We start from the raw sequence: 25635 nt of genomic DNA, 5'->3' as shown, positions 1-25635 counted from the left end.
AATTTTGTTACTTCATTAAAAGATGAAGTTCTTTTTAAAAAATATTCAAGAGAAAATTAATTCTGAGAAAATTCAAGAAAAAATAAAAATTATTTCAGGAAATATATCTAAAGAAATTTGTGCTGATGTTCCTAATGCCTTTTGGAATAGGAAGAAACATAATATAATCAAACGGAGGATCATAAATATAATCGTATGACATAAACTTACATAATTTTTGATGAAACTCGAAACTCGGAACTCAAGAACTGGAGAAAACTTCGAAACTTTTATTCTGAGAAAATAGTAGAGAATTTTTTGGTGTCCCGATCACAAAGGGAGTCGACTCCTTAAATAGAACAATACAACTACTATCTACAGTACTCTTACGAATAAAAACTTGCCACATATTACAAACTTTAATAATGCACAAACTTTAATAATACACAACAATAATGCATGACTTTTAGTCTAGACACAGTTCCCAAAGCTCATCTCGTGCCTTCCAGCTCACACATCCATTATTTCATGCATTCAATAATGCAAATATGTCGTCCCCATCATATGGGTCCTGAGCATCTTGTAGATCATCTTGATCGGTCATCTGTGTATCGTCTTCTATTTTTTCCTTTCCTTTTGAGGAGGTTGATTCTTGAGTGGGTAAATTTGATTTTTCACCAAAAACTTCTGTAAACATAGAAGTAATGGTGTCCTTGTCCAGATGTTGAAAAAGTTCTTTTAACAAAGTGGTTTGTGTTGGAGTGTCATGATTCAAATTCTTCATAGTTTCTCTAGCAACTCCAAGAGCTATTACTCCCTGTCGATCATAAACTTTGCCTTCTGCAAAGAAGTCTTCTTTTCCCCACCATTTTATAAGAATTTTCCTAATTAATATAGTAGGGGCAAACTTAATATCAAATTTTTCTTTAGCCAGGTCTTGCAGTCCATATTCCCATCGAATAATCCAAGGAACATTATAATTAATGGCAAATTGAATCATGGCTGTTAAACCATCAAACTGGGTATTGGCATTTTGGAATTTGATCAATATGTTCTTAACATTTTTGGGAAGGATTGAGGGCATTACCCCCCATGAAAAGAAAAAAGTTTTGAACCATGTGGGTATGAATTGATGAATATCGTCTAATTGAAATTTTATCCACCAAGAGTGTTTTCTTTGAGAATTCTCATATAATACAATGGTATCCCAAGCCATGATATAATCATGATAATTAAACATATTAGGCATTGCCTGAAAAGTGTTTAATTGTCTGGCTTGGCTAAGAGGTAAACCCCAATTAGCGGCTGGGATAATCTTTTTTATTATCATTTTAGAAAATGCATAATCGCGATTGCGATCCATATGTTGAATTTCAACTGATCCAGTTTCTACTAAAATTGTTTCAAAATAGTCTCTGGTTTTTCTACCCAATATGGGTTGTAGATCTTTAATCAAATAGCTTTGAGCTATATGAATAGGTGATAGAACTTTAAGGTCTTTATCAACAGGACATCAATGAAGACATCCTGATATTAAATAGGGATATTTTAAATCTTCTTTTGAACCCTTTAAAGCAAATATTGCATTATGATAGTAATGAATTTCATAAGCAGTATCATCATCTGCAAATTCTTTAATTGGATCAAATTTTTCTTCTTCTGTGGAAGCCATATTAGGCTGAGGAACATCATTCCCTCTTTTAAAGGGTGGTTTATTAATCGGCTTTTTTCCGGTTGCTGGTCTCTTTAGAACCGTCTTCCAAGGTTGATCCTTGCAAAAATTCTCTGGTTAGAAAATCTGGTAATGAATTAGATTTTCCAGAGATATGTTCAATATCAAAATCAAAACATGCTAATATAGCTTGCCATCTAGCAAATATTTGTTTAGATGCTATTACTTTAACATCTTTTAAAAGAATATCTTTAGCAGATTTGCAATCAACCCTTAATAAAAATTTTCTTATTTAAAAGATCACTTTCAAATTTTGTAATACATTTAACAATTGAAAGAATTTCTTTCTTTATTGTAGAATAATTCTTTTGAGTATTATTCCAAGTTCCAGAAGTATATCTCACAAAAATTTCTTTAGATGTATTATCTAATTTTTGTTTAAGTATTCCTCCATATCCAACATCAGAGGCATCTGTTTCAACTATTTTGAATGCTTCAGGATTAGCAATAGATAAACAAGGGAGTTCTTTAACTCTTTCTTTTATTTTTTGTATTGCTAAAGTATGACTATCAGTCCATGGTTGAGGATTTTTCTTCAACCTTTGAAATAATAGTTTACAATCTTGAGCGAGATCTTTATAAAAATCTCCAATATAATTAAGACTTCCTAGAAATCTTTGTAATTTATTTACATCAGTAATTTTATCAGGAAATTTATCAGCAAAAACAATTGCTCTTTCAATAGGAATTATTATTCCATTTTCAATATAAGGTCCTAAGAATTTTATCTTAGTTTGAAAAAGTTTTACTTTTTTCTGATTTACTGCCAATCCAGCTTTTTTAGTAACTTGAATAAATATATTCAGATGTTTAAAATGCTGATCAATATTATCAGAATATATAAGAACATCATCTATATAAACGATAATATAATCTATATATGAATTATAAATTTCATTCATTATATTTTGGAATTCCATTGAAGCATTTTTTAATCCAAATGGCATTACATTCCATTCGTAATGGCCAAATGGTACAGTAAAAGCTGTTTTATATTTATCTTCCTCTTTTAGAAGAATCTGGTAGAATCCTGATTTTAAATCAAAAGAAGAGAATATTTTTCCCTTAAATAATCTATTTAATAAATCTCTTTTATTCGGTAATGGATGCTTAATCCATTTTAATGCTTTATTAAGCGGTTTATAATTGATAACAAGTCTTGGAGCTCCTCTCTCTATTTCTGCTGCATTTTCTACATAAAATGCTGGACAACTCCAAGGACTATTACTTGATCTTATCAATTCTTTTTTAAGAAGACTATCAATTTCTTCTTTGCAATAATTTAAAAGTCTAGGTCCCATTGCTATAGGCCTAGCTTTAGTAGGAATTTTATCCTCAATAAAATCATCCGTATAAGGTAGACTAACTTGATGTTTCTTCCTATTCCAAAAGGCATTAGGAACATCAGCACAAATTTCTTTAGATATATTTCCTGAAATAATTTTTATTTTTTCTTGAATTTTCTCAGAATTTATTTTCTCTTTAATATTTTTAAAAAGAACTTCATCTTTTAATGAAGTAACAAAATTTTCTTTATCATGTACTATTTTTTTTGTAAAATATTTATAGATTTTGAAACAGGTATAGTGGTAAATGGGAAAAATAAATTATTTCCTTTAATATTGGTATATAAACCCTTTTCATTAATTTTATTAATAGGAAACAGCATTTGAAAAAATAGGGTTCCTAGAATCACAGGAGTAGAGATATTTTTAATGAGAATAAAAGTAGTATTTAAACAAACTCCAGAATTACATATTGCTACATCAGACAATTTGTAATTAACTATAAGAGGTTGTTTATTAGCAGCTGTTATAAATTGAGTAGTCTTTTTATAATATTTAGAAGGAACAATTCCTTCACTGATGCAATTTACATCAGCTCCTGTATCTAGAAGTGTTTCAATAGTAATTTTAAATTTTTTATTAATAATTAATGTTACTTTTGAGTACCATTTTTGAGAAATGATTTGATCAATTTTATTAACTCATATCATTTGATTTATTTCATTATCATCTTTGGGTAAAATATTTTCTTCTTCTTCTTCTTCATCTGAAGTAGAATCTTTTTCCCAAATATGATCATTAATACTAAGAGTATTTACTCTTTATTTTAAATATTTTATTTCAGATTTTATCTGATCTATCTCTCCTTTTAATTCAGAGATAGTAGGCTCTCTTTCTTTTTGTTTTGCCTTTTCTAATATTTTATTATAAGAATATAATTCATGTTCTTGTACAGTATTTTGTACAAGTTTAGTAGGCTTGTGATTTGCCATATTTAAATAATGTTCTATAGCTTTTCTTTTTTCTATAGGATATTTTATTTGATCTATGAGATCTAAAATAAAAGTTTCTTCATTTGATATAACATTTATTTCTAAACCCATAAAATTTATGAGACAAGTATCACAATCACAATCTGGATCACAGATTTTGTTTTCTGATATTTCAGAATCATTATCTGAACTACTATTAGAATATTCAGAGAATTTATTATCAATAACATTGATATAAAAATCTTTTTGTTTTAAATTTTCTTCTTTATTAAGAAGAATGTTTATCAAAGATTCTTTTAAATCATTGTTTATATTAAGATTATTAATCTTTTTCTTGACATAACACTTATTAGCCTTATGTCCAATTTTTCCACATTTCCAGCATACTGGAACTTTAGTAGAATCATTTTTTATAGGTTTTTTAAATCTTTTCTTAGAATATTTTTTAGATTTTTCTTTATCTTTTAGATAATAGTTTCTTCCTTTTAAAAGGAAATCTTTTTCTTTTCTTTTCTCTTTTAGGATATTGAATTGGTTGAAAGCCTATTTGCTCACAAAAATCACCAATAATATTTTGGTTTTCTTCTTTTTGCATATCAAGCTGCCTTTTTAACTTGATATCGTTACAAAGAGTTATACCTTCTGCAGTTATTTCTGCAGATAAATCTCCATAAGTAAGAATACTCCAATCTATAGAGTTTGTTGAAGATTTAGATTTTAATCTATTTTTAACTCTTTCAGCAAAAAGAACTGGAAGTCCAGAAATAAATTTTTCTTTCCAGAAATTTGCATTGCAATCATTTCTAGTTAAAACTTTGGTCATAAATACATCTTTATACCATCTGAATTCAGATAGTGTTGGACATCTTAAATTCATTAATTGTTCTTGAGATCTATCTAATTGAAGTTAATTTGCTCCAATAAAATTAGATAGAATTGTATAAATAAGTGTATTAACCGCATCAAACTCTTCTCTTCCATTTAAATCAATTATAGAAGAGTTAAGAATTTTATTCTTTGCATATTTTGAAAGATAGAAATCCCACCAACCTTGAAGTTGGCCAGTAAAACCAGTAATAATTGCTTGAGCAATCTGCCTATCATTATTACCTTTTATTTTTGCGGCAGAAGAGTATATTAACATTTGTTTAATAACAGTTTTAATCTGATATTCAGACTTTCCATCTATATTCCATTCAGTAATGGCCTCGCCATTAAACTGAACATAATCTTTCTTTTCTTCAATCTGAAGATCTATAGTTGTTGCCTTTTTATAAAAAGGTTTTACAATTGATACTTTATGCATTTTATTAATCTGCATTTCATCTTCAGAAGAACTTGAAGAATTTTCAAGTTGTTCATCTTTGCTAATTACCGAAATATAACCTTTTTCTTTAATATTAATTTTTTGTAATCGGTCTATTAGACCTTCCATAAAATCTTCATCTTTTTTAGAGCTTAAAAGAAATTTTTCTTGCTTAAGATTAGGAGGAGGTTTTATCATCAAGGCTTTAGAACTTTCTCCTCTAGACATTTCTTGTTTAGGTTTAGAAAGAATTTCTTCTATCCTGGTGGTTTGATTTTTTAAAGAATGTAAAGAGAGATTAGTAAAATTATTTTACTGAATTATATGGTCAAAATTACCATGTACTATTTCAGATTTTATGGGAGTAGCATAAATTTTTTTATTTCCTTTTTAATTTGTAAAGTAGTAAAAGGGGATGAATCTCACAAGATTCTTCTCCAGTTTCATGAACATATAATTTATATGTTGATTCAAGAGTATTTATAAAAGACTCATTAGTAAAATTGGGAAATATTTTATTTCTTGCTGGAAAATATAAATTTTCTAACCATTTGAAAAAATCTAAATTTAATTTAGTTTCTTCCACCCATTCTTTATATCTTAAAGAATATAAATCTTGTTGTTTTGAGTTTAAGCAACTTAAAAACCATTTTTTCTTATTTAAATTTTTCACCTTTTATAAACTTTTTTGAATAGGATTATTATAATTAATAACCATAACATTATAACCCATATCAGAAAAAGTGGGAGAATATGATTTTCTATTATTAACAGAATAACTTCTTTGAAAACGAGAAGTGCTAGATTTAGGAAGATCAACCTTATATTCCGGTTGAGATATATTATCTTTAGTCTTTTGAAGACCAGATATACTGATTTTTTCAAAATCAGATATAGAAGAAGTAGAATTTCTACTTTCTTCTGGGAGTTTAATTCTTAAATGTCTTTGGGATGAGAATTTTATTTATAAGTTTTTTTAATTTGAGAATTTTATGCTAAGGTTTGGTTTAATTCGAGATTAAAACGCATTAATATGTTATATGTAAGGATTAATTTAAAAGTCATGGATTTATGCCAAATAAAAATATGAGAAAATTCATGTAATCTTAAATAATTATTTGAGACATGTTAGAGTAAATGGAATTAAGAAAAGATCAAAAACGTGAAATTTTACGTTTAGAGGTGAAACGATAATTTTTGGGTTTCTAAGGGCAAAAATGGACATTTGCACCCGATGTGAGTTTTTGGTCTTAGCAGCGCCCTGAGCACAAATCATGATATTTTTAAATGTTCATGCATCACGTTTATGATTTTTACGCTATTATAATAATTATGGTGCATGCTTGGTTTAAAGGAATTAAGAGAGAAAAAGTAAGAAAGTGAAGAGCACTCCGTCTCCGCCGCGCCGAGTCGTATTTCGTTTGTTTTCTGTCAAAACAAACCAAGACATATTTATATCTTCTTTCACTCTTCAATCAAGCCATATAGATATTTTTAATATCGCAAGTACATGATTTTAATGCAAGAAGATCGAAATTGTTCATATTTAATTATGTTGGTTAATTATATTACGTGCAAAATATTCATTTTGATATTATGCGATATTGCTTGTGGTCACTTTACTATCATGATTAAATCCGGTCGCCAGTTACCGGTCCGATCGTCAGTTACCGGTTATGGGAGCATTATTAAATCCGGTCGCCAGTTACCGGTCAGTTCGGTTGTTTCACTCAGTATACTGTGGCAGTAGTCTGATCAGACGTACATTAGTAAACCCGGTCGCCAGTTACCGGTCCGGTCGCCAGTTACCGGTCAGTTCAATTCAGTTCAGTTCAGGGGACACTTGCGTAGACCATAATCTCAACAGAAAATTTATGACATGCTATTTTATTACAGGGCTCCAAGAAGCAAACATTTTCACTATGATTTTCAGTTCAGTTATGCATGTATTATAATTGCTCATGACAAGTTATTTTCACTTCATGCCTCCTGACATGATATTTTTATCCCATGCAAATTTTACTATATTATTTACTCGTTATTTACGATATATGCATGCTGAGTCTTTAGGCTCACTAGACTTTATTGTTGTAGGTACTGATGATGTCGGGGCCGAGGGCGGGGACCAGTGAGCTAGCTTGGGTCGGCAGTAGTGGCACCCGAGGACCTCATTTACAGCACTTGCCATTTTTTTATGCTCAAACATTTTATCAGTGTTGGATTACTTTAAATAATTTCTTCCGCTGCAAATTTTGAACATTAAACTTGATTTATCCATTTAGTTCGTGAATGAGGCAATTTTAATTATTTTAAAAAAGAAAAATTTTTAATTTTTCCTCAAATTTTCAACCTTGAATTTTCGGGTCGTTATACTTATATTCATTATTATTCTGGAATTTAAATTCTTCCTTTTCTTAGCTCAGTATGAGTTGAAAATAGTATATAGACTGGAAACCAATAATCTCCATGTGTGCGAAAGCCACTAAGGAAAAATTTGGTAAAACAATGCCACGTATCAGATTCCTCTTTGATTCCAAGCCTCAGATGGTATCAGAGCCATGATAATAGTCTGGTTAATAATTTAGCAATTTTTATTCAAATGAATATTTTCAGTATGAAAGAAACTGTTCAAAACAGTTTAAATGAAGAATATGATTTACCTGAAAATTTGGATTTATTGAATAAATGGACTATTTCTAAGATAGAATCTAAAATGATCTATAAGTTAGGAACTTTTGAAAGAATTGATTTTAAACAAGTAGTTAAAACTACAGAATCATCAATACCTCTTCATAATAATGAGATGGATATTAGATTGTTAAACAATAAAGATATTATGCCTTATAGGAAAAATTACAAATTTATTCATATAGGTTTTATTCAAATTGCTTTTAGACCTTTAACTTTAGAAGGATTACCAGAAAGCTTCATAGCAGCTTTAGGAGATGGTAGAAATTTGAATTGGAAACAATCCCTTATGGGACTAACTCAATCTAGTCTAGCACATGGTCCAGTATATTTTGATGTTTATCCTAATTTATCTTTATCTTTGTCTGATATTAATATTTTAGACTCTTTAACATTAAATGTTAAAACTCATGGTTATAATTATACTCATGGAACAGAAGTAATATGTATATGTTATCGTATTTATTATAAACCATTATTTACACTGAATCCTATGTGTAAAAGAATAGATAAAAAATTAAATGAAACTATTCTCATAGAAAATAATTTTAATAGATCTAATTTTACAACTCGTAGAACTATAAAATGGGAAGAAATTGAATTTCCAGAAAACTGGATAACTGAACAAGCTGTTCCTAGAAATCCTATTATAAATAGGGATTTACAACAAGTTATACAAACTAATGAAGGATCTGTTCAAATACAGTTTAATAATGAACAAAGAAGATTATTACCATCTTCTATCTATGCTAGATCAAGATCTAGTCATTCTTTTATTTCACCTCTAGATTATATGGTAGATATACCACAAACTTCTTGTTGAGGATCGAAGTTGAGTTTAGAGGGGGGGTGAATAAACTCTACTCGTTTTTCCTTTCTTTTGATGAGGTACTAAAATCCTGTTAGAGATAGTAGTTTATCTTGTTGCGTATACCTTCACCTAGATTACAATTATAGGCGCGGAAACAATCTGATGAGGTAAGTGAAAGACAATAATAACAGTAGGCAGTAGTTGTTTATGGAAGTTCGAAGATGAAATCTTCTACGTCTCTCCTTCTCCTGTTTCCAGAAGGTATAACTAAAAGACTTGTGATATTACAGTACAACTCTTGTACACACCCACTTCAGAAGGACTTACACCTTTGCCTACTGAAACTCTTAGTTACTCGACTCAAAAAGAACGTGATACAAAAAGTTCTGAAAAGACTCTTTTCAGATTACAAGCTCTTCCTGGTAAAGTATAAGTGTTGTAAAAGATTGTGAAGAGTGTAAGAATCAGTAGCACAAGATGATCTTCAAAAGATCAGATATTTGCTATGAAGCGTGTGATACTTTTCTTTGTGTTGAACTCAAAGTTATCAAGGAATTTTGAGGTTGTCTCGTTGAGTGAAAATGGCGTTGATCCTTGAAAAGATATTATGCGTAGAGTTCTCTTTGTGTAAAGGTTTGTTCCATGTATATATAAGCGACTGAGTTCAACGTTTATGATCAGAAGATGTCTTCAGATTTCTGATAGAGTCAGCTTTATTACCAAAAAAGTTCCTGCAGAAAAACTATAAAACAATCAGTCCTGTTTTATACTAAACTCGGTAAAGTGAATTAAATGACTCCGTATAGTATTTAATGCTGCAATTAATATTAGTACTTGGTAACTTTAACGGTAACATTTAAAGTAGTCACGTTAGGCAACATCTTCTACTAATTCTGTTTTTCTATCCTTTCTACTGCTTTTGTTTTACTAGACCAGTAGCTTCTGATTTTCTTGTTGTCTACTGTTTTCTTAAAGAGTGCTGCTGGTCTGCTGGTTTTTATTTTCATCGCCACAATTAATTCATGTCTATCAATTTCCCTCTTTGTGGTGATGCCAAAACCTAAACAGTAGGAAAGCGTTAAATAACAGATAATCAGTTAGCAAAAGGATAATATCAATGAAATTAACACAGTAAATTGTCAATCAGTTCCAATGTCCCTGTAAATGACTTCTTCATCTTGAGGATCCCGAAATCTTCTATCTGAAGGTTCAGCTTCTGATTGCCTTATTTCTGCTTCAGATAGATCTCTTCGTTTTTCTTCCCCCTTTTTGGCATCAGCGGCAATCACATGGGCCATAAGATCATTCATTCTTCCAGACAAGTTTTGAATGACATTGGTTAACATCTCCAGATACGGAGCTTGAGTAGAGATACGATCATTGAGAGTCGTGAGAGATTGAGTTTGAGAATCAATCTTGGCATCCATTACTTCCATGGAGGTGGAAAATGATCGAATGAGATCATCATGCTCTGTGAGTCGATTTAGTATATCAGTTTGAGCAAGCACGATATGACTATAATTTCTCGATACAGCTTGTCTGAAAACAATGGTTTCAGCATACATTATCTCCATGGATTCCGCCGTTTTATATATTTCTTTGCTCATTCGTTCTCTGAAGAACTGAGCACCACTAAATTCTGATATGCTCTCACAGGACATCCGCTTGACTAAATCAGACAGGTTATTGAGTTCCCTTTGCAGAACGTCAATCTGAAACTCCAAATTGAATGTTTCTGATTCAGGTGAAGGGGTTCGCTCAAGCAAGCGTTGCCTCATTTCAGCAACGCGAGTGTTCGTGTGAGTTTGAATAGGATCAGTGACAATCAGCGCAGTAGAGACTTGATTGGTGTTGAGGGAAATGGTATCCATCAAAGCAGTAGAAGGACCAGGGTCAACAGAGCTTTCATCTGGAATAACAGAGATAGTTGGTTCGGCAGCAATTATTGTAGGAACAATCTCTTCATCAGGAGCAACCAAGTTGGAGACCAAGTTCTCTTCTGTTGGAACAATGGCAGTAGGTGAAGCTGATTGTTCTGCAGTTAAGGGTTCAGATTGCTGATCCAAAAGAACTTTCATTTCTGCTTGATGAGCAGCAAAAAAGTTCTCTAGATTTGACAAAAGAGATATAGCATCTGATTCTGCCATATGTTGTTCTGCGGTTGGAAAGGGTGATGGTGGCAATGAAGTAGCTGGAACTGCTTCCTGAGTAGTAGGGGACGTGGGAATAATTGACTCAATGACTTCTTCAACTGAAGCCAGTTCATGCACAGACAAAAGAGATGATGACTGAATAGGCCTTGTTGGTGATGCAGGAGTACTGAGAACAGAAGCTTTTGGTGAAGCTGTAGTCCGTTCCTCAACTGTCTGGATCTGTGGAAATTCTGGAACAAGGGCGACTTGATATTCAATTGGCTCGCTAAAGCCCTTTTCTTGATCAAGAAGTTGCTCACTCATCTGTTTCAATTTGTCAGTTAGAATCAAAATGACGTTTTGATCCTGAACAACAGTAGGAATTGTAGGATCAAAATTTGATTCAAGAATTTTCAGAACCGATTCCAACTTCTGACATTTCAGCTGTTCAAGAATGTAGCTTCTTCTACGCAAGGCCTCGATTACATTTTCTGTTTTGGCAAGCTGAAAGACCCTCTTCTCAGCGTTCATTATTTTCCCATAGGATCCTTTCTTCTTGAAGTAAGCAGAAGAATGAAATATTCGGACCTTGTGCCACTCGTCAAAGAAATTCATATCATCATTGGCAGAGCTTTCTATTTCTGCCAAATGAAGATCAACACCTGTGGTCACAGTTGTTCTGAGTCCAAAAAGTTGTGGTTCTTCGATCATCTTTCCTTTGCCTTTATCGGTTGAAGAAATAGGCAAAATGGGTCGAAATGCATAAGACCCCCTTGTTGGTTCTCGAATCAATATTCCAGACATTGGTCTGAGAGTAGAAGCAGTAGATGTTGCTGGAACAGATGAAGCAGCTTGCACTGTAGTAGGAGCAGTAGGTCGTACAGATGGAACCACTTCTGGAAACACCTGTCTGATTGGCACCTTCTCAATTTCAGAAACTGCTGCTGTCTTCTTGATTTTAAGAACAGTCCGTGCTTTCTTTTTTATTGGAGTTGGTAGGGATGGTTGAACATCAGCAGCAGACTCTTCTGATACTGTTTTATCAGAATCAGTAGAAACGATCACTCTTTTCCTTTTAATCTTTCGTTGAGGTTTCTGAGCCTCAGAAAGAGTCTCTCCAATCTCCTTTTTCAAGGCAACAAATTCAGCCACGGTTGGCTTGGGCCTTAAAGCGAGTACATTCTCAGCATCAATCATTGTGACCAAAACAGATCCTGTTCACTTGTAAAAGCGAAACCAGCATCCTTTAGCATTGTGCTGATCTGAACAGCAAATCCAGAACTTTTCTTGTTGACCATGTCTTTCATGATTCTGAATATGAAATGACTCCAATCCACTTTAGTTCCCTTAGTGATGGCAGTCATCACTTGAATTTTCTCCTTTGTTAACTTGTCGAACGTGTCAGCTTTGACTAATATAGCTTTCGCCACAATATCAGCCAGAATTTGATATTCCATTTTGAGTAACTTTTTGTGGCAAAAAGGAGACAATTCTTCTCCAGTGGCTGAGAAAGTGCTGAGAGCAATAAACATTTCTAGCTTGGAAATATCAGATAGTTCAGAAATACCTTAAAGTGGGAGGAGGAAGGTTGCTCCCAATAATGCGGCATCAATGGAGATGGATGCATCTCCTTGAGAGTGAACGATCTCTCCTTCATGCACAGTTGCCTTAGCGTAGAAATCCAGAAGAGCATTTTTGTATATCACAGCTGGTGCTTCCAAGAATTTTCGAAGTCCTGATTTCTCAAGGACTTGAAACATTTTAACAAGGTTCTTATCTTTGACATTGAGAACTCAAGCAAAGTTGACTTGATATGCATTAAGAGTGTATGCTCCGACCATTTCTGTACGATGAAAGGATCAGATAAAATTTGCAGTAGATAGAAAATGATTAAGAGAAAGCAGTAGCTGAGTAACAACAGTTTTGAAATGGTAAAAGTGAAAAGTGCGAAGGTGATATTTAAAATGAATGTACAGCCGTCAAGTAAACATAAGGACACGTGCCAGTATGTTTATGGCTGAATGTTTGAAAAGACTTGCAAAGTTTGTCAGAGACGCGAATGATTTTAAAAATTTGAAATAGGCGGGCTGTCCAGACGGTTACTAAGAATAATCAGAAGAAGATTTGTCGTTTTATGATAACGTCTGCTGGAAGTTTCAGAGTGCTGAAGTATTTGAGCACTTTGACAAAACCAGCAGACTTGTTGTTTTATCGAAAAGACAAATACTCTCTCTGTTTTCTGAAAAAGGTATAAAAATCTTAGTCTGACTAAGATACTGTTCCCCCTCGGTAAATGCAACTAATAAGTGGATATTAAACACCAAGCGACTCTTGGCAATCTCTCAATCTGAACCGTTGAAAATGAACAGTCGCAAGAGTCTTTGTTTCTTCCGAGGATTACTAGAAATGCCTGCACAACTTAAACGAAGTTAAACATTCATAATCTAAAATGAAAGCTCAAGTTAAAGAAGAGTTAGAGTCTGATCCAGGAGCCGAAGCAAAAATGTTCAGAAGGAAGTTTGAAGATGTCATTCTTTACGTAATGATCCTTGGATCAAACTCCTGGAGTTGTAATGTCAACAATCAAAAAGATTTGTTGCTTCCATTTAGTCTGAGATGTAGCATCGATCTTTTCCAGAGGCTTTCTAATGCAATAAGAGAGGGCTGGTTGATCGATGATACTGATGCCCTTTTGCTTCTGACACAAAATCACAGAAGATCAGAATAAAGTTCTCCCTAAGTTAGTGCAATATTTGGTAACCAAACCGATGAGAGCTTGATATGGGATGTTTCATATATCTACTGTAGTCAAGACTTTCTCGAGCTTTGGTCCCTGGTTTTCATCTATAAATATGATCATGGGGTAAACCAGATAATCATTTAAGAGAAATGGCAAGAGATAATAGTCCTGATTTGGCTGATGAGTTCATGAGGGAGGTGACCGCTGCAAAAAAGAAGACAATAGAGGACAAGGTGGTGAAGAAGACACTTGCTACTTGGACTAAAATCCAGGAGCTTAAGTCTTCCTTCGAGAGTGGGCGAACATCTTCCACCAAGGAGTTGATAATGATGTCGAAGTATTATCGACGTCTCCATAGTGCTGATAGTGCAGACGTTGTCTCTGATGATGGCGTTTACCTTCTCATGCTCTTAAAAGAGCTAAAGACTCTGAAAAAGATTGCTTTTTTAGATGAGTTTTTACGTACCTCTACTGGAGAGCTGGCCACTTGGTTGGCATCCTGGATAGTTTACGTTAAAACAGAAGTGAGAAATGTACTGCCCCGCTTCTATTATCTTTAATGAAATATTATTTCTACTGATTGTCTCTATCGTTCAGCTTTTAGTTTCTGCAAAATTAAAAAAACTGAATAATCACAGAGGAAAAGTTAAGCCAAAATATCAGATGATGATAAATAATCAAGTTATATCGATCAATCCAAGTGTATTTCGAAAGTAAGAAAACTTATCCTCAGGCAGAGGTTTTGAGAAAATTTCTGCTGCTTGCTGATCAGTAGGAATGTATTCCAGACGAATATTCTTCTTTTGCACATGATCTCTGATAAAATGATGTCTGATATCAGTTTGCTTTGTTCTGGAATGAAGTACTGGATTATGTGATATAGCAATTGCACTGGTATTTTCACAAAATATAGGTGATTCCGAGGCTTGAACTCCATAGTCTTTGAGTTGTTGTATCCAAAGTATTTGAGAACAGCAGCTTCCAGCAGCAAGATATTCAGCTTCTGCAGTAGACGTGGCTATGGAAGTCTGCTTTTTGCTAAACCATGAGATCAACCTATCACCAAGAAATTGACAAAAACCACTTGTGCTTTTCCTATCCAGTTTACATCCTGCATAATCAGCATCTGAGTATCCAATAAGATTAAACGACGAGTCATTGGGATACCAGAGGCCTACATTTTGAGTACCCTTAAGATATTTTAAAATCCTTTTACCAGCAATGTAATGTGATTGTTTAGGGTTTGATTGAAATCTAGCACAAATGCAAACAGCAAACATGATATCTGGTCTACTGGCAGGAATGTATAACAGTAAACCAATCAAACCACGATACTGAGTTACCTCTACTGGAATTCCCCCTTCATCTTTATCAAGTTTAGTAGATGAGCTCATAGGAGTGGAAGCAGCAGAGCATGTTTCCATCCCAAACTTTTTCAGTAGTTCCTTTGTATACTTAGTTTGGTTTATGAAGATTCCAGTATCAAGTTGCTTGATTTGAAGTCCTAAGAAAAATGTTAATTCTCCCATCATGCTCATCTCGAACTGGTCCTGCATTAACTTAGCAAACTTTGCACATAATTTGGGGTTAGTTGACCCAAATATGATATCATCAACATAAATCTGAACTAATAATATGTGTTTGTTTTTGGCTAAGGTAAACAAGGTTTTATCTACAGTACCAACAATGAAACCATGATTAATGAGAAATTGTAAGAGTGTATCGTACCAAGCCCTAGTTGCTTGTTTCAGACCATACAATGCTTTATATAATTTAAAAACATGATTTGGTAACAAATGATTAGAAAAACCTGGAGGCTGTTCAACATAGACTTCCTCTTGTAGTAGACCATTAAGAAACGCACTCTTTACGTCCATTTGATATACTTTGAAGTTTTTGAAAGCAGCAAAGGCTAAGAATATTCTGATAGCTTCAAGCCTAGCTACTGGTGCAAAGGTTTCATCATAGTCTATTCCTTCTTCTTGTCTAAATCCTTGTGCCACCAGTCTTGCTTTGTTTCTTACAACTGTTCCTTCCTCATTTAGTTTGTTTTTGAATACCCATCGAGTTCCAATGACAGCTTGGTGAGAAGGTATAGGTACTAGAAACCAAACTTTATTCCTCTCAAATTGATTCAGCTCTTCTTGCATAGCTTCTATCCAACTGGGATCCAAAAGAGCTTCTTCAATCTTCTTTGGTTCATCTTGAGAAATAAAAGCAGCATGTATGTATTCATTTATCATTTGCCTTCTGGTTCTCAATGGCGCTGCTGGATTACCAATAACCAATGATGGAGGATGAGATTTTCTCCAACTAAAATAATTTAAAAGGATATCTTCCTGATTTGATATGTTGAGATTGTTGTAAACGGAACCAGTAGTAGGTTCTTGAGTGTCTTCTGCTGGTATTGGCAGATCTAATGTCTGTACTTCTGGTTCCACTATCGGAATGTCCGGTTCTGGATTTTGAAGATCCTTGATTTTTGCTTCTACATCATCTTCACTGTCCAGTTCCAAGTGTATCATGTCTAACCTGTTACTTAAATCTGACGTGTTAGATATTTCAGGAGCACTGCTGTCTTCATCGAAGACAACATGAATCGACTCTTCAACATTAAGAGTTCTATTGTTGAAAATTCTAAAGGCTTTGCTTTCAGCAGAGTAACCAAGAAATAGTCCAGTATCTGATTTTGAGTCAAATGGAGTTAAGTGATTTTTGCCATTATTTAGTACAAAACATTTGCAACCAAACACATGAAAATAAGATACGTTGGGTTTATTCCCTTTCCATATTTCATAAGGAGTTTGATTGTGCCTTTTGTTGACCATAGTTCTGTTCTGCGTGTAACAAGCAGTGTTAATTGCTTCAGCCCAGAAGCGCTGAGAGATGTCTGCATCTGCTAGCATTGTTCAAACTGCTTCTTTTAGAGTTCTATTTCTCCTCTCAGCTACTCCGTTTTGTTGAGGTGTTCTGGCAGCTGAATATTCATGATGAATCCCCTGTTCATCCAAATATAACTCAAGATTTTTGTTAGTGAACTCAGTACCCCGATCACTTCTGATTTTAATGATGGAAGAAGATTTTTCATTTTGAATCCTTTTCAGAAGCTTGATCAGGAGGCTACTGGTTTGATCTTTTCCTGCGAGAAATATTACCCAAGTGAATCTAGAAAAATCATCAATAACAACAAGAGTATATTTCATTTCCCCTAAGCTCATGATAGGGATTGGACCAAATAGATCCATATGCAGTAATTCCAGACATCTTGAAGTTGATTTGCTATCTTTGTTCTTAAAACTAGATCTTATCTGTTTCCCAAGTTGACAAGCAGAACAAACATGATTTTTAACAAAATTAATATCAGGTAAGCCATCAACTATATTCTGATTTTTGAGATGATTGATTGACTTGAAATTCAGATGATTCAATTTCTTGTGCCATAACCAATGTTTATTACTAAGAGAGGAAACTAAGCATGTAGGAGTGTTGACATGATTTGAGTTCCAAGAGACTCTGTAGGTGTTGCATTCTCTCTTTCCAGTTAATACAGTAATTTCAGCAGAATCTCTAACTATACACGAGTGCTTCTGAAAGGCTACAGAATAACCATTATCACATATTTGACTAATGCTAATTAGATTGTAACAAAAGTTGTCAACTAATAACACATCATTAATGGTTATGTTACCATGGATAATCTTACCTTTACCCACGGTTTTACCTTTTGAGTTGTCTCCAAAAGTTATCTTTGGTCCAGTGCAACTCATTATCTCGGAAAGTAGGTTTTTCTGTCCAGTCATGTGTCTGAAACATCCACTGTCCAGATACCATGTAGAGTTACTGATTTCTGTTTTATTCTGTTGTTCCTGCAAACACAAATTTTAGTATCTTGTACCCAAATCTATTTGGGTTCAAGCCTTATCAGTCCTTTGGGGACCCATATTTGTAAAATTTTGTACTTCGGGTATCCATGGAGGTGTGTGCAACAAAGGGTCTGTTGTTTTTAACATTGTGCATCCTAGTATGTTGTTCTTCCCTTCTGTTTCTGTTGTCCAGCCTGTATCTCTTCTGAACAGGTTTAGAATTGTAGTAATGGTAGTTTTTAACCTTCATAAGAGGTTGTCTTCCTGAGTTGAATCCTCTTCTGATTCTAGAACTCTGGTCAACTTTTTCCTTAGGTTCAACATAACCCAGACCATAATACATTCTTCTGTTCATCTGATTTACATTCCTTTCTACTGAAGCAGTAGGTACTTCTGGTTTCTGTACCACGCTGGATTTCACAAAGTGAATATACTCCCCTTTGCACATATCCAGTTTTGGCTTAGTATTTGTTTCAAAGGTGCCTTCATTATTACAAAATCCGAGACCACTCCTGTCTCCAGATTGTTTTTGTAACTCTTGCATCTCTTCCAGTGAAATAGAAGACTTGTTCCAAGCATTTACCAGTAGTGATAACTTCTGGTTTTCAGAAAGCATCTTCTGGTAATCTGCTTTTGCTCTTTCATTCTCCGTTTTTAATTTACTCATCTCAACTTGTAAATCATTACAGCTGTCTACTTGCAAGCAAGTTAACTTACTGTTCTGATCCTTTAAGTTCTGATTTTCGATCTTAACTTCTTCTAATGATTGAGAAAGTCTAGAATAATTTTCTACCATGTCATGTAATGCATTAATCAGATCAGTTCGTGTGAATTCGTTAGAATCAAAATCAAATACCTCTCCAGATTCCGAGGTTGAATCAGTGTCTGCTATGAGACATTTAACTTCTTCTGCATCACTGTCACTAGAATGACTTTCTGAATCAGATGACTCAGAACTGGAGTCCGCCCATTTGGATTTGCTTTCTTCAGCAATCATTGCTTTTCGATCTCTTCTGGACTTTTTGTCATTCCTCTTGTGATCCTTTCTCTTCTGGTCATCCTTCTTTGGTTTAGGAGAATCAGCAATGAAGTGACCTATTTTTCCACAGTTAAAGCATCCCGTATCACCAGATGGTGAATCTTTCTTGAAGTTGCGATTGGGACCCTGATAAGTTCGATGGTTCTTTTTCATGAACCTGGAGAATTTCTTTACAAACAAGGACATAGAATCACTACTGATTTGTTCAACAGTTTTCTCCAATGTACTGTCAATGATCACAGTAGGTAATGCTTGAGGTACAACTGTAGCAGCAGTAGAGGAGGTAGTAGCAGTAGCAGTAGCAGCAAGAGCCTTGGTAGGTATACTTGAAGGCTCTTCTCCACTTCTTACCTCCAATTCGAACTCGTATGATTTCAGATCTGCAAACAAGTCGTGCAGTTCCAACTTGTTTAGATCTTTGGACACTCTCATAGCCATTGTTTTTACATCCCATTCTCTGGGTAAGGCTCTCATCACCTTGAGAACTATTTCTCTGTTGCTATGCTCTTTACCCAGAGCTGTTAGCTCATTTACCAAGCTACTGAATCTTTCATCGAACTCATTTAGAGTTTCACCAGCTCTCATTTTTAGATTTTCGAACTTCTGCATTGCTACAGACAGTTTGTTTTCTTTCGTTTGCTCATTTCCCTCACATATCTGGATGAGCTTTTCCCAAATATCTTTTGCAGTAGAACATATTTTAATCTTGCTAAAGGTGTTCTTGTCGAGAGTTTTATATAATATATCCTTTGCAACATTATCAAGGTTGGCCTTCTTCTTATCTTCGCTGGTCCATTCACTTCTTGATTTTTCAACCATCTGTGGTGCACCCTCAGTAACAGCAACAACTGTGTTAGGCTTTAATATTTTTAATGGACCATCTATGATGACATATCACATGTCATCATCTTGTGCTGCAAGATGAGCTTGCATTCTAATCTTCCAATCATAAAAATCATCCTTAGAGAACATAGTGATCTTGCTAAAGTGTGCCATCTGTTGTAGTTTTTCACGAACAAGAATAACCCGCTCTGATACCAATTGTTGAGGATCGAAGTTGAGTTTAGAGGGGGAGTGAATAAACTCTACTCGTTTTTCCTTTCTTTTGATGAGGTACTAAAATCCTGTTAGAGATAGTAGTTTATCTTGTTGCGTATACCTTCACCTAGATTACAATTATAGGTGCGGGAACAATCTGATGAAGTAAGTGAAAGACAATAATAACAGTAGGCAGTAGTTGTCTATGGAAGTTCGAAGATGAAATCTTCTACGTCTCCCCTTCTCCTGTTTCCAGAAGGTATACCTAAAAGACTTTGGATATTACAGTACAACTCTTGTACACACCCACTTCAGAAGGACTTACACCTTTGCCTACTGAAACTCTTAGTTATTCGACTCAAAAAGAACGTGATACAAAAAGTTCTGAAAAGACTCTTTTCAGATTACAAGCTCTTCCTGATAAAGTATAAGTGTTGTAAAAGATTGTGAAGAGTGTAAGAATCAGTAGCACAAGATGATCTTCAAAAGATCAGATATTTGCTATGTAGCGTGTGCTACTTTTCTTTGTGTTGAACTCAAAGTTATCAAGGAATTTTGAGGTTGTCTCGTTGAGTGAAAATGGCGTTGATCCTTGAAAAGATATTGTGCGTAGAGTTCTCTCTGTGTAAGGGTTTGTTCCATGTATATATAAGCGACTGAGTTCAACGTTTATGATCAGAAGATGTCTTCAGATTTCTGATAGAGTCAGCTTTATTACCAAAAAAGGTTCCTGCAGAAAAGCTATAAAACAATCAGTCCTGTTTTATACTAAACTCGGTAAAGTGAATTAAATGACTCCGTATAGTATTTAATGCTGCAATTAATACTAGTACTTGATAACTTTAACGGTAACATTTAAAGTAGTCACGTTAGGCAACATCTTCTACTGATTCTGTTTTTCTATCCTTTCTACTGCTTTTGTTTTACTAGACCAGTAGCTTCTGATTTTCTTGTTGTCTACTGTTTTCTTAAAGAGTGCTGCTGGTCTGCTGGTTTTTATTTTCATCGCCACAATTAATTCATGTCTATCACTTCTAGAGCATCTACTTCTCAATTTAGAGAATAATTAGAATCTACTAAAACAGTTGATGATTTGATTATAAATCAAAATAATATTGTTCATAAAAGTAACTTTCAAAAAGTTAGAGAAATTGATACTGTTTCAGAAATGAATTTTAGTATTTAATGGTTAGTAAATCAAAAATTGATTTTACTAAAGGATCTTCTACTAGAGAAAAGATCAATGCAGAATTTTATTTATCCAAATGGGAATCTTTCAGAGATTGGTATTTTAAAAGTTTCTCTGAAGAAGAGTTTGATTATATTGTTTCAACATTTTATAAATATTTTGAAAACAAGAATAAACTAATACATTTTGTTCCTTGGTTTTTTAAAACATTTATTATAGATTATATTTCTATTCTTGAAAGAAATTATAAACTTTCTTCTGGACAGATTCAAAAATCTGTTTATCCTCCTCAACAATATTTTATTATAGAAAAGAATAATAAAATTTTAAATTTTACTGCTTTTTCAAAATTATTTGAAAATGATATGTTACAAATTACTGTTAAACATATTAATCAGATAATTGAAAAAAAGAATTATACAAATTTATATCTTACAATAATAGGAGAAGAGATTAATTATCTTAAAGATCGTATTGATAAAATTATTTTAGCTATTAATAAAATTAAACCAGATGTTCATATAGAAGAACCAAAAAATAATATTGTTTCTGTTGCTACTTCATCTATACAATCCCCTCCTGATATAAAGGATTTTAAATTTAAATCTTCTGTTTCTGATATAGAAAAATTATTAGAAGAAAAATTTAGAAATCTTAATTTAAATACTCTTAATGAAGAGTTTGAAGAATTAGAAAAAATTAATAATCATTCTGATGAAGAAATTAATAAAATTAAATGGGCAGATAAACCTACTATCTGAGTCTTGGAATCAAAGAGGAATCTGATATGTGGCATTGTTTTACCAAATTTTTCCTTAGTGGCTTTCGCACACATGGAGATTATTGGTTTCCAGCCTATATACCATTTTCAACTCATACTGAGCTAAGAAAAAGAAGAATTTAAATTCCAGAATAATAATGAATATAAGATTCTTGTTTGGAATTTTTACAAAACACAAAGGATTTACAAAAGATGTACCAAAGAAATTAAACAACAGAGGATTTACCGAGGGCCCAAAGAATCATAAATTCATAAAAATCACCCATAAACGCCTTAAACGCCATTTCTCGGCTAAGCAGGCTGAAGGGCTACAACATGAATTTATTTTTCCCAGATAAACTCGAACCTTGTGTTAACCATTTCCTGGTTCATCTTCTACCTTATGTTCTAACCAAAGATTCTTATATTACATTAAATTCAAAAAATTAAATAAATCTTTTATTATCTCAATCTGATTCCAATTTACAAATACATATAGATCATGTCATAGTAAGGTAATAATTTAGCACGAATACTTTAGTCTGTCATTCAGGCTAATCTATGAAATATAAAAATTTAAAACAGTAAATAAAAAACAGAAAATAAAAACAGTAAACTTACAAAGTTGTTATCAGAACACTTGAAGCTTTTATTGATAATTCAGAAGGGTTTTTTACAAGAGAGAATAGAGGGGAGCAAACTCGACTGTGTCCTTCTAAGAACACAGAATAGACCTATAAATAGATAGAAGAGCCGGACATTAAACCCCGGATTCCATATCAAAATAAAAATAGTAAAATGCTTTATTAAAGCAAAAAACAACATGGTTACAAAATTTAAAAAGTAAATAGTGATATGACACCCACTTTTTGTCATGATATTCCATGATGTGTTATTCCACCAACTCTGAATAGTAAGATTCCACTATCAACGATTTTTAATCATCTTTGATATTGTCTTTTAGAGATTTCTTCAATTTTTCAAAGATATTATCTATTTGAAATAGTTGAGGAATATCATTCTCTGGATCCTGTGCATCCTGCATTTGCATTAGGTGTATGAATTAATTTTCGCTTGATTCAGACGCCAATAGATTTATCTGACTTGTGTAGAACCCGATTTCAGTACACGTATAACCCATGCATCTATTTAAATTATTAAAGCATTTAATTAATTTTAAAGGAGCTTTAGTCATGCATAATTTATGTAAATGCACTATTTTAAATTAAATTATGTTATGTGATGCACGTGGAAATGTCTTTCGAGTTTCATGTTTCAGGCGATTATTCGAAGCGGGATTGAGGAAAAGACCCGGGGACGATTTTGGCAATTTTAGAGATGGTATTTTATTTTAAGTTGAGTTTGGGGGTATTTTAAATAATTTAGTGAGTTTTAGCATTTTTGAGCCTAAATGTTTAGTTAGTGATTTTAAGAGTTTAAAACTTTTAAAATCTAGTATTTTATGAGATGTTAGTAGTTTGAATCCTAAATTTTATTATTTTGAGAGTCTATGATTTTAGAACTTTTAAAATCTAGTATGGTGTGTGCTATATTTTAATTAAAGAGTTTTATTTAAAGATGAGTAAGGATAGTATTTTAATTAAATTGTTATTTGAGTCAACATTTTAATTAGCATCTTGATTAGCATTGTTATTTATTAATTAGCAAATTTTACTCCTCCTAATTATCTAACACACGCACACACACACTCTACACACACTAGAAAACGTAAAACACACACTCACACAATACAATTCAAAATTTCATTATTTTTGGAGAGAAAAAGATTAGGGTTCTTTGCAAAACAGCAGCCGCCCCTTTTAGTCAATATTCCCGGCGATTTTCGTTGGTTATTTTCAAGGAAAAACGGTGCCACGTTCGTCCCGGATCAACCTCGCTCCTATCTCCGCTTCGGTGTCGTCTTTCGGTAACGTTTGATATCATAAGGCACGTATATTCTGTTCTTGCTGTGTCGATCAAGTCATATTATGCGTTGCGTGGATTTTTATGCGTAAAAGTTATGTATCATGTTAGTAGTTTGAGCGGGGTATAGATCGGATCAATTTCGAGGGCAAAATTTTAGATCTAAAACTCGTTTTTGCTGTCTTTTCAAAAACTGCGATTTTTCTGTTCACATTTTGGTAAAACTTTCAACGGCAAAAACGTAGAACTTTTCGATACCTTCGATTTGATATAAGGTACGAGATTTTTGGACGAAAAATGAGAGAGTTATGATATTTTTCGTGTGACTGCTCAAACTGCGATTTTCAGAAAATTTGTATTGATACGTTTCTTGAAGTTTTATGTTGCAGGCTTCGTTGGGGGCTCGACCGGTGATTGTTGCTGCGTGTAGGTACTTGCTTATGTTGTTGGGTCGATCACTAATGGTTCGCTTCGGGTCATTGGTCATCTAGTTGAATCAAATGTCGTAGGAATCAAGTTGATGTCAAAGACCGTATTTTGGTTCGTATGAGTTGTAGGGTGAACGTCGTCACGTTGGGGCAATTACACGAGTTTAGTTCACTGCTATGGTGTCCTAGGATAGTCTCGAGTTGTGGAATCTTGTGCCATTATGTGTTAATTAGGAGACTAAGTATTGTGTAAGTTTTTCCTCGCAGGTTCAGAAATACGTAGGCACACGGACCCTTACCCGGACCCCCGCACGGGGTCCGTGCCTTTGTTCCCTCAGCAATGTCTAGGACCCGAGTGTACACGGACCCCCACACGGACCCAAGCACGGGGTCCGTGCCTCTCCCCTTTCCGAGTACTCCTTTTACAGTATCTACACGGACCCTGACCCGGACCTTTAGACGGGGTCCGTGCCCTTGCTTTTCTACACACACCCCATATAGTATCTACACGGACCCAAGCCAGGACCCAGACACGGGGTCCGTGTCCTCCTATTTTCGGGGTACAATCTTTCATTCACTTAGGAATTGGGTTGAGGTTTTAAGTTAAGGTTTAATATGATGTTTTCATGATCGAATCATGGGAAATTTTAGAACGTCCCAAGTGTTGATTGAACTTAGGGGTAAGTATGATTTTACGTCTAAGTTATGCAAGTTAAGTATGCAATTCCATGTTAGTACGTCGCAGCAACGGCCCAGTCCAAGTCCAACGAATCCCTCAACGCCTAGTAAGTATGTTGACGTGCAAGAAAATGTTTAAGTTTGGAGGTATGCTAATTGTCTTGTGACCAAAGAAAGTTAAGGATTGGAAAGCGTTAAATCATGAACGGGGACCAATCCGCCCGTTAAATTATGAACGGGTTAGATCGTGGTTGTGAAGCATTAAATTATGAACGTGGATCAACTGGCCTGTTAAATCATGAACAGGGATCTTATGTATGCGACAGTGGATACGTCCCTGTCAGCCCAGTACTGTGGTGTGTCTGATCAGGCGTTTATCATGTTAAGGGTCACTTGCTTTGAAACATCCTCCACGTAAAATTATGCAGTTAAGTATGTTGAGGTATGATAGCATGTTTAAGAAAAGTTTATGTTCATGGCACGTCGTAGTATGTATGTTCAAGTTCAAGTTTATTTCAAGTTGAAGTTTATGCAAGTCAATTTAAAGTTATGTATGTCCTATTTTAAAGAAGCATGCGATTTTTATTATGTAGTACTCGTTACTTCCAGTTTATACGTGTTGAGTCTTTAGACTCACTAGACTTGATCGATGCAGGTGAGTACGATGAGCAGGAGACAGGAGGTGGCGACCAAGGGGCAGGCTTGGGCTGAGTGGCAGGCTAAACCCGAGGACCGCGAGTTTATGTTTATGCAAACTTTTAAACTACTCTGATGTTTTGATTTGAATGGGAGGCGTTTTGAGACAGCGTTGTTTTTAGCAAACTTTTATTTGACGATTAATTACTTTAAAGATATCTTTATGAATGTTGGGTGACGACCGTACGGATGTTTTATTTGAATAAAATTTTTAATTTTTCCGCAAAATTCAAGTAGTTAAGTACGGTACGTTACACTTTGAATCAGAACATCCAATATTCTGAAAAAGATCCTTTTTTCATTTCTTCAATATAAACCTCAATCATTTTTTCTTTTGAATAAATCTCTGAATATT

General features: G+C 33.9%; 1 long non-coding RNA gene across 1 annotated transcript in view; it reads right to left on the bottom strand.

Annotated features, from left to right (window-relative positions):
- Positions 1–381: 381 nt before the first annotated feature.
- LOC140836222 (uncharacterized) overlaps positions 382–25635 on the bottom strand; it is a 49658-nt gene continuing 24404 nt past the window's right edge. The window contains exon 3 of the long non-coding RNA XR_012119035.1: positions 382–396. This is a non-coding gene — a long non-coding RNA (uncharacterized lncRNA). The remainder of the gene's footprint in view (positions 397–25635) is intronic.

Source organism: Primulina eburnea, chromosome 7 (assembly GCF_022965805.1).
Source record: "Primulina eburnea isolate SZY01 chromosome 7, ASM2296580v1, whole genome shotgun sequence".
NCBI lineage: Eukaryota > Viridiplantae > Streptophyta > Magnoliopsida > Lamiales > Gesneriaceae > Primulina > Primulina eburnea.
The sequence above is the reverse complement of the archived record's forward strand: the minus strand, read 5'-3'. Positions and strand labels throughout refer to the sequence as shown.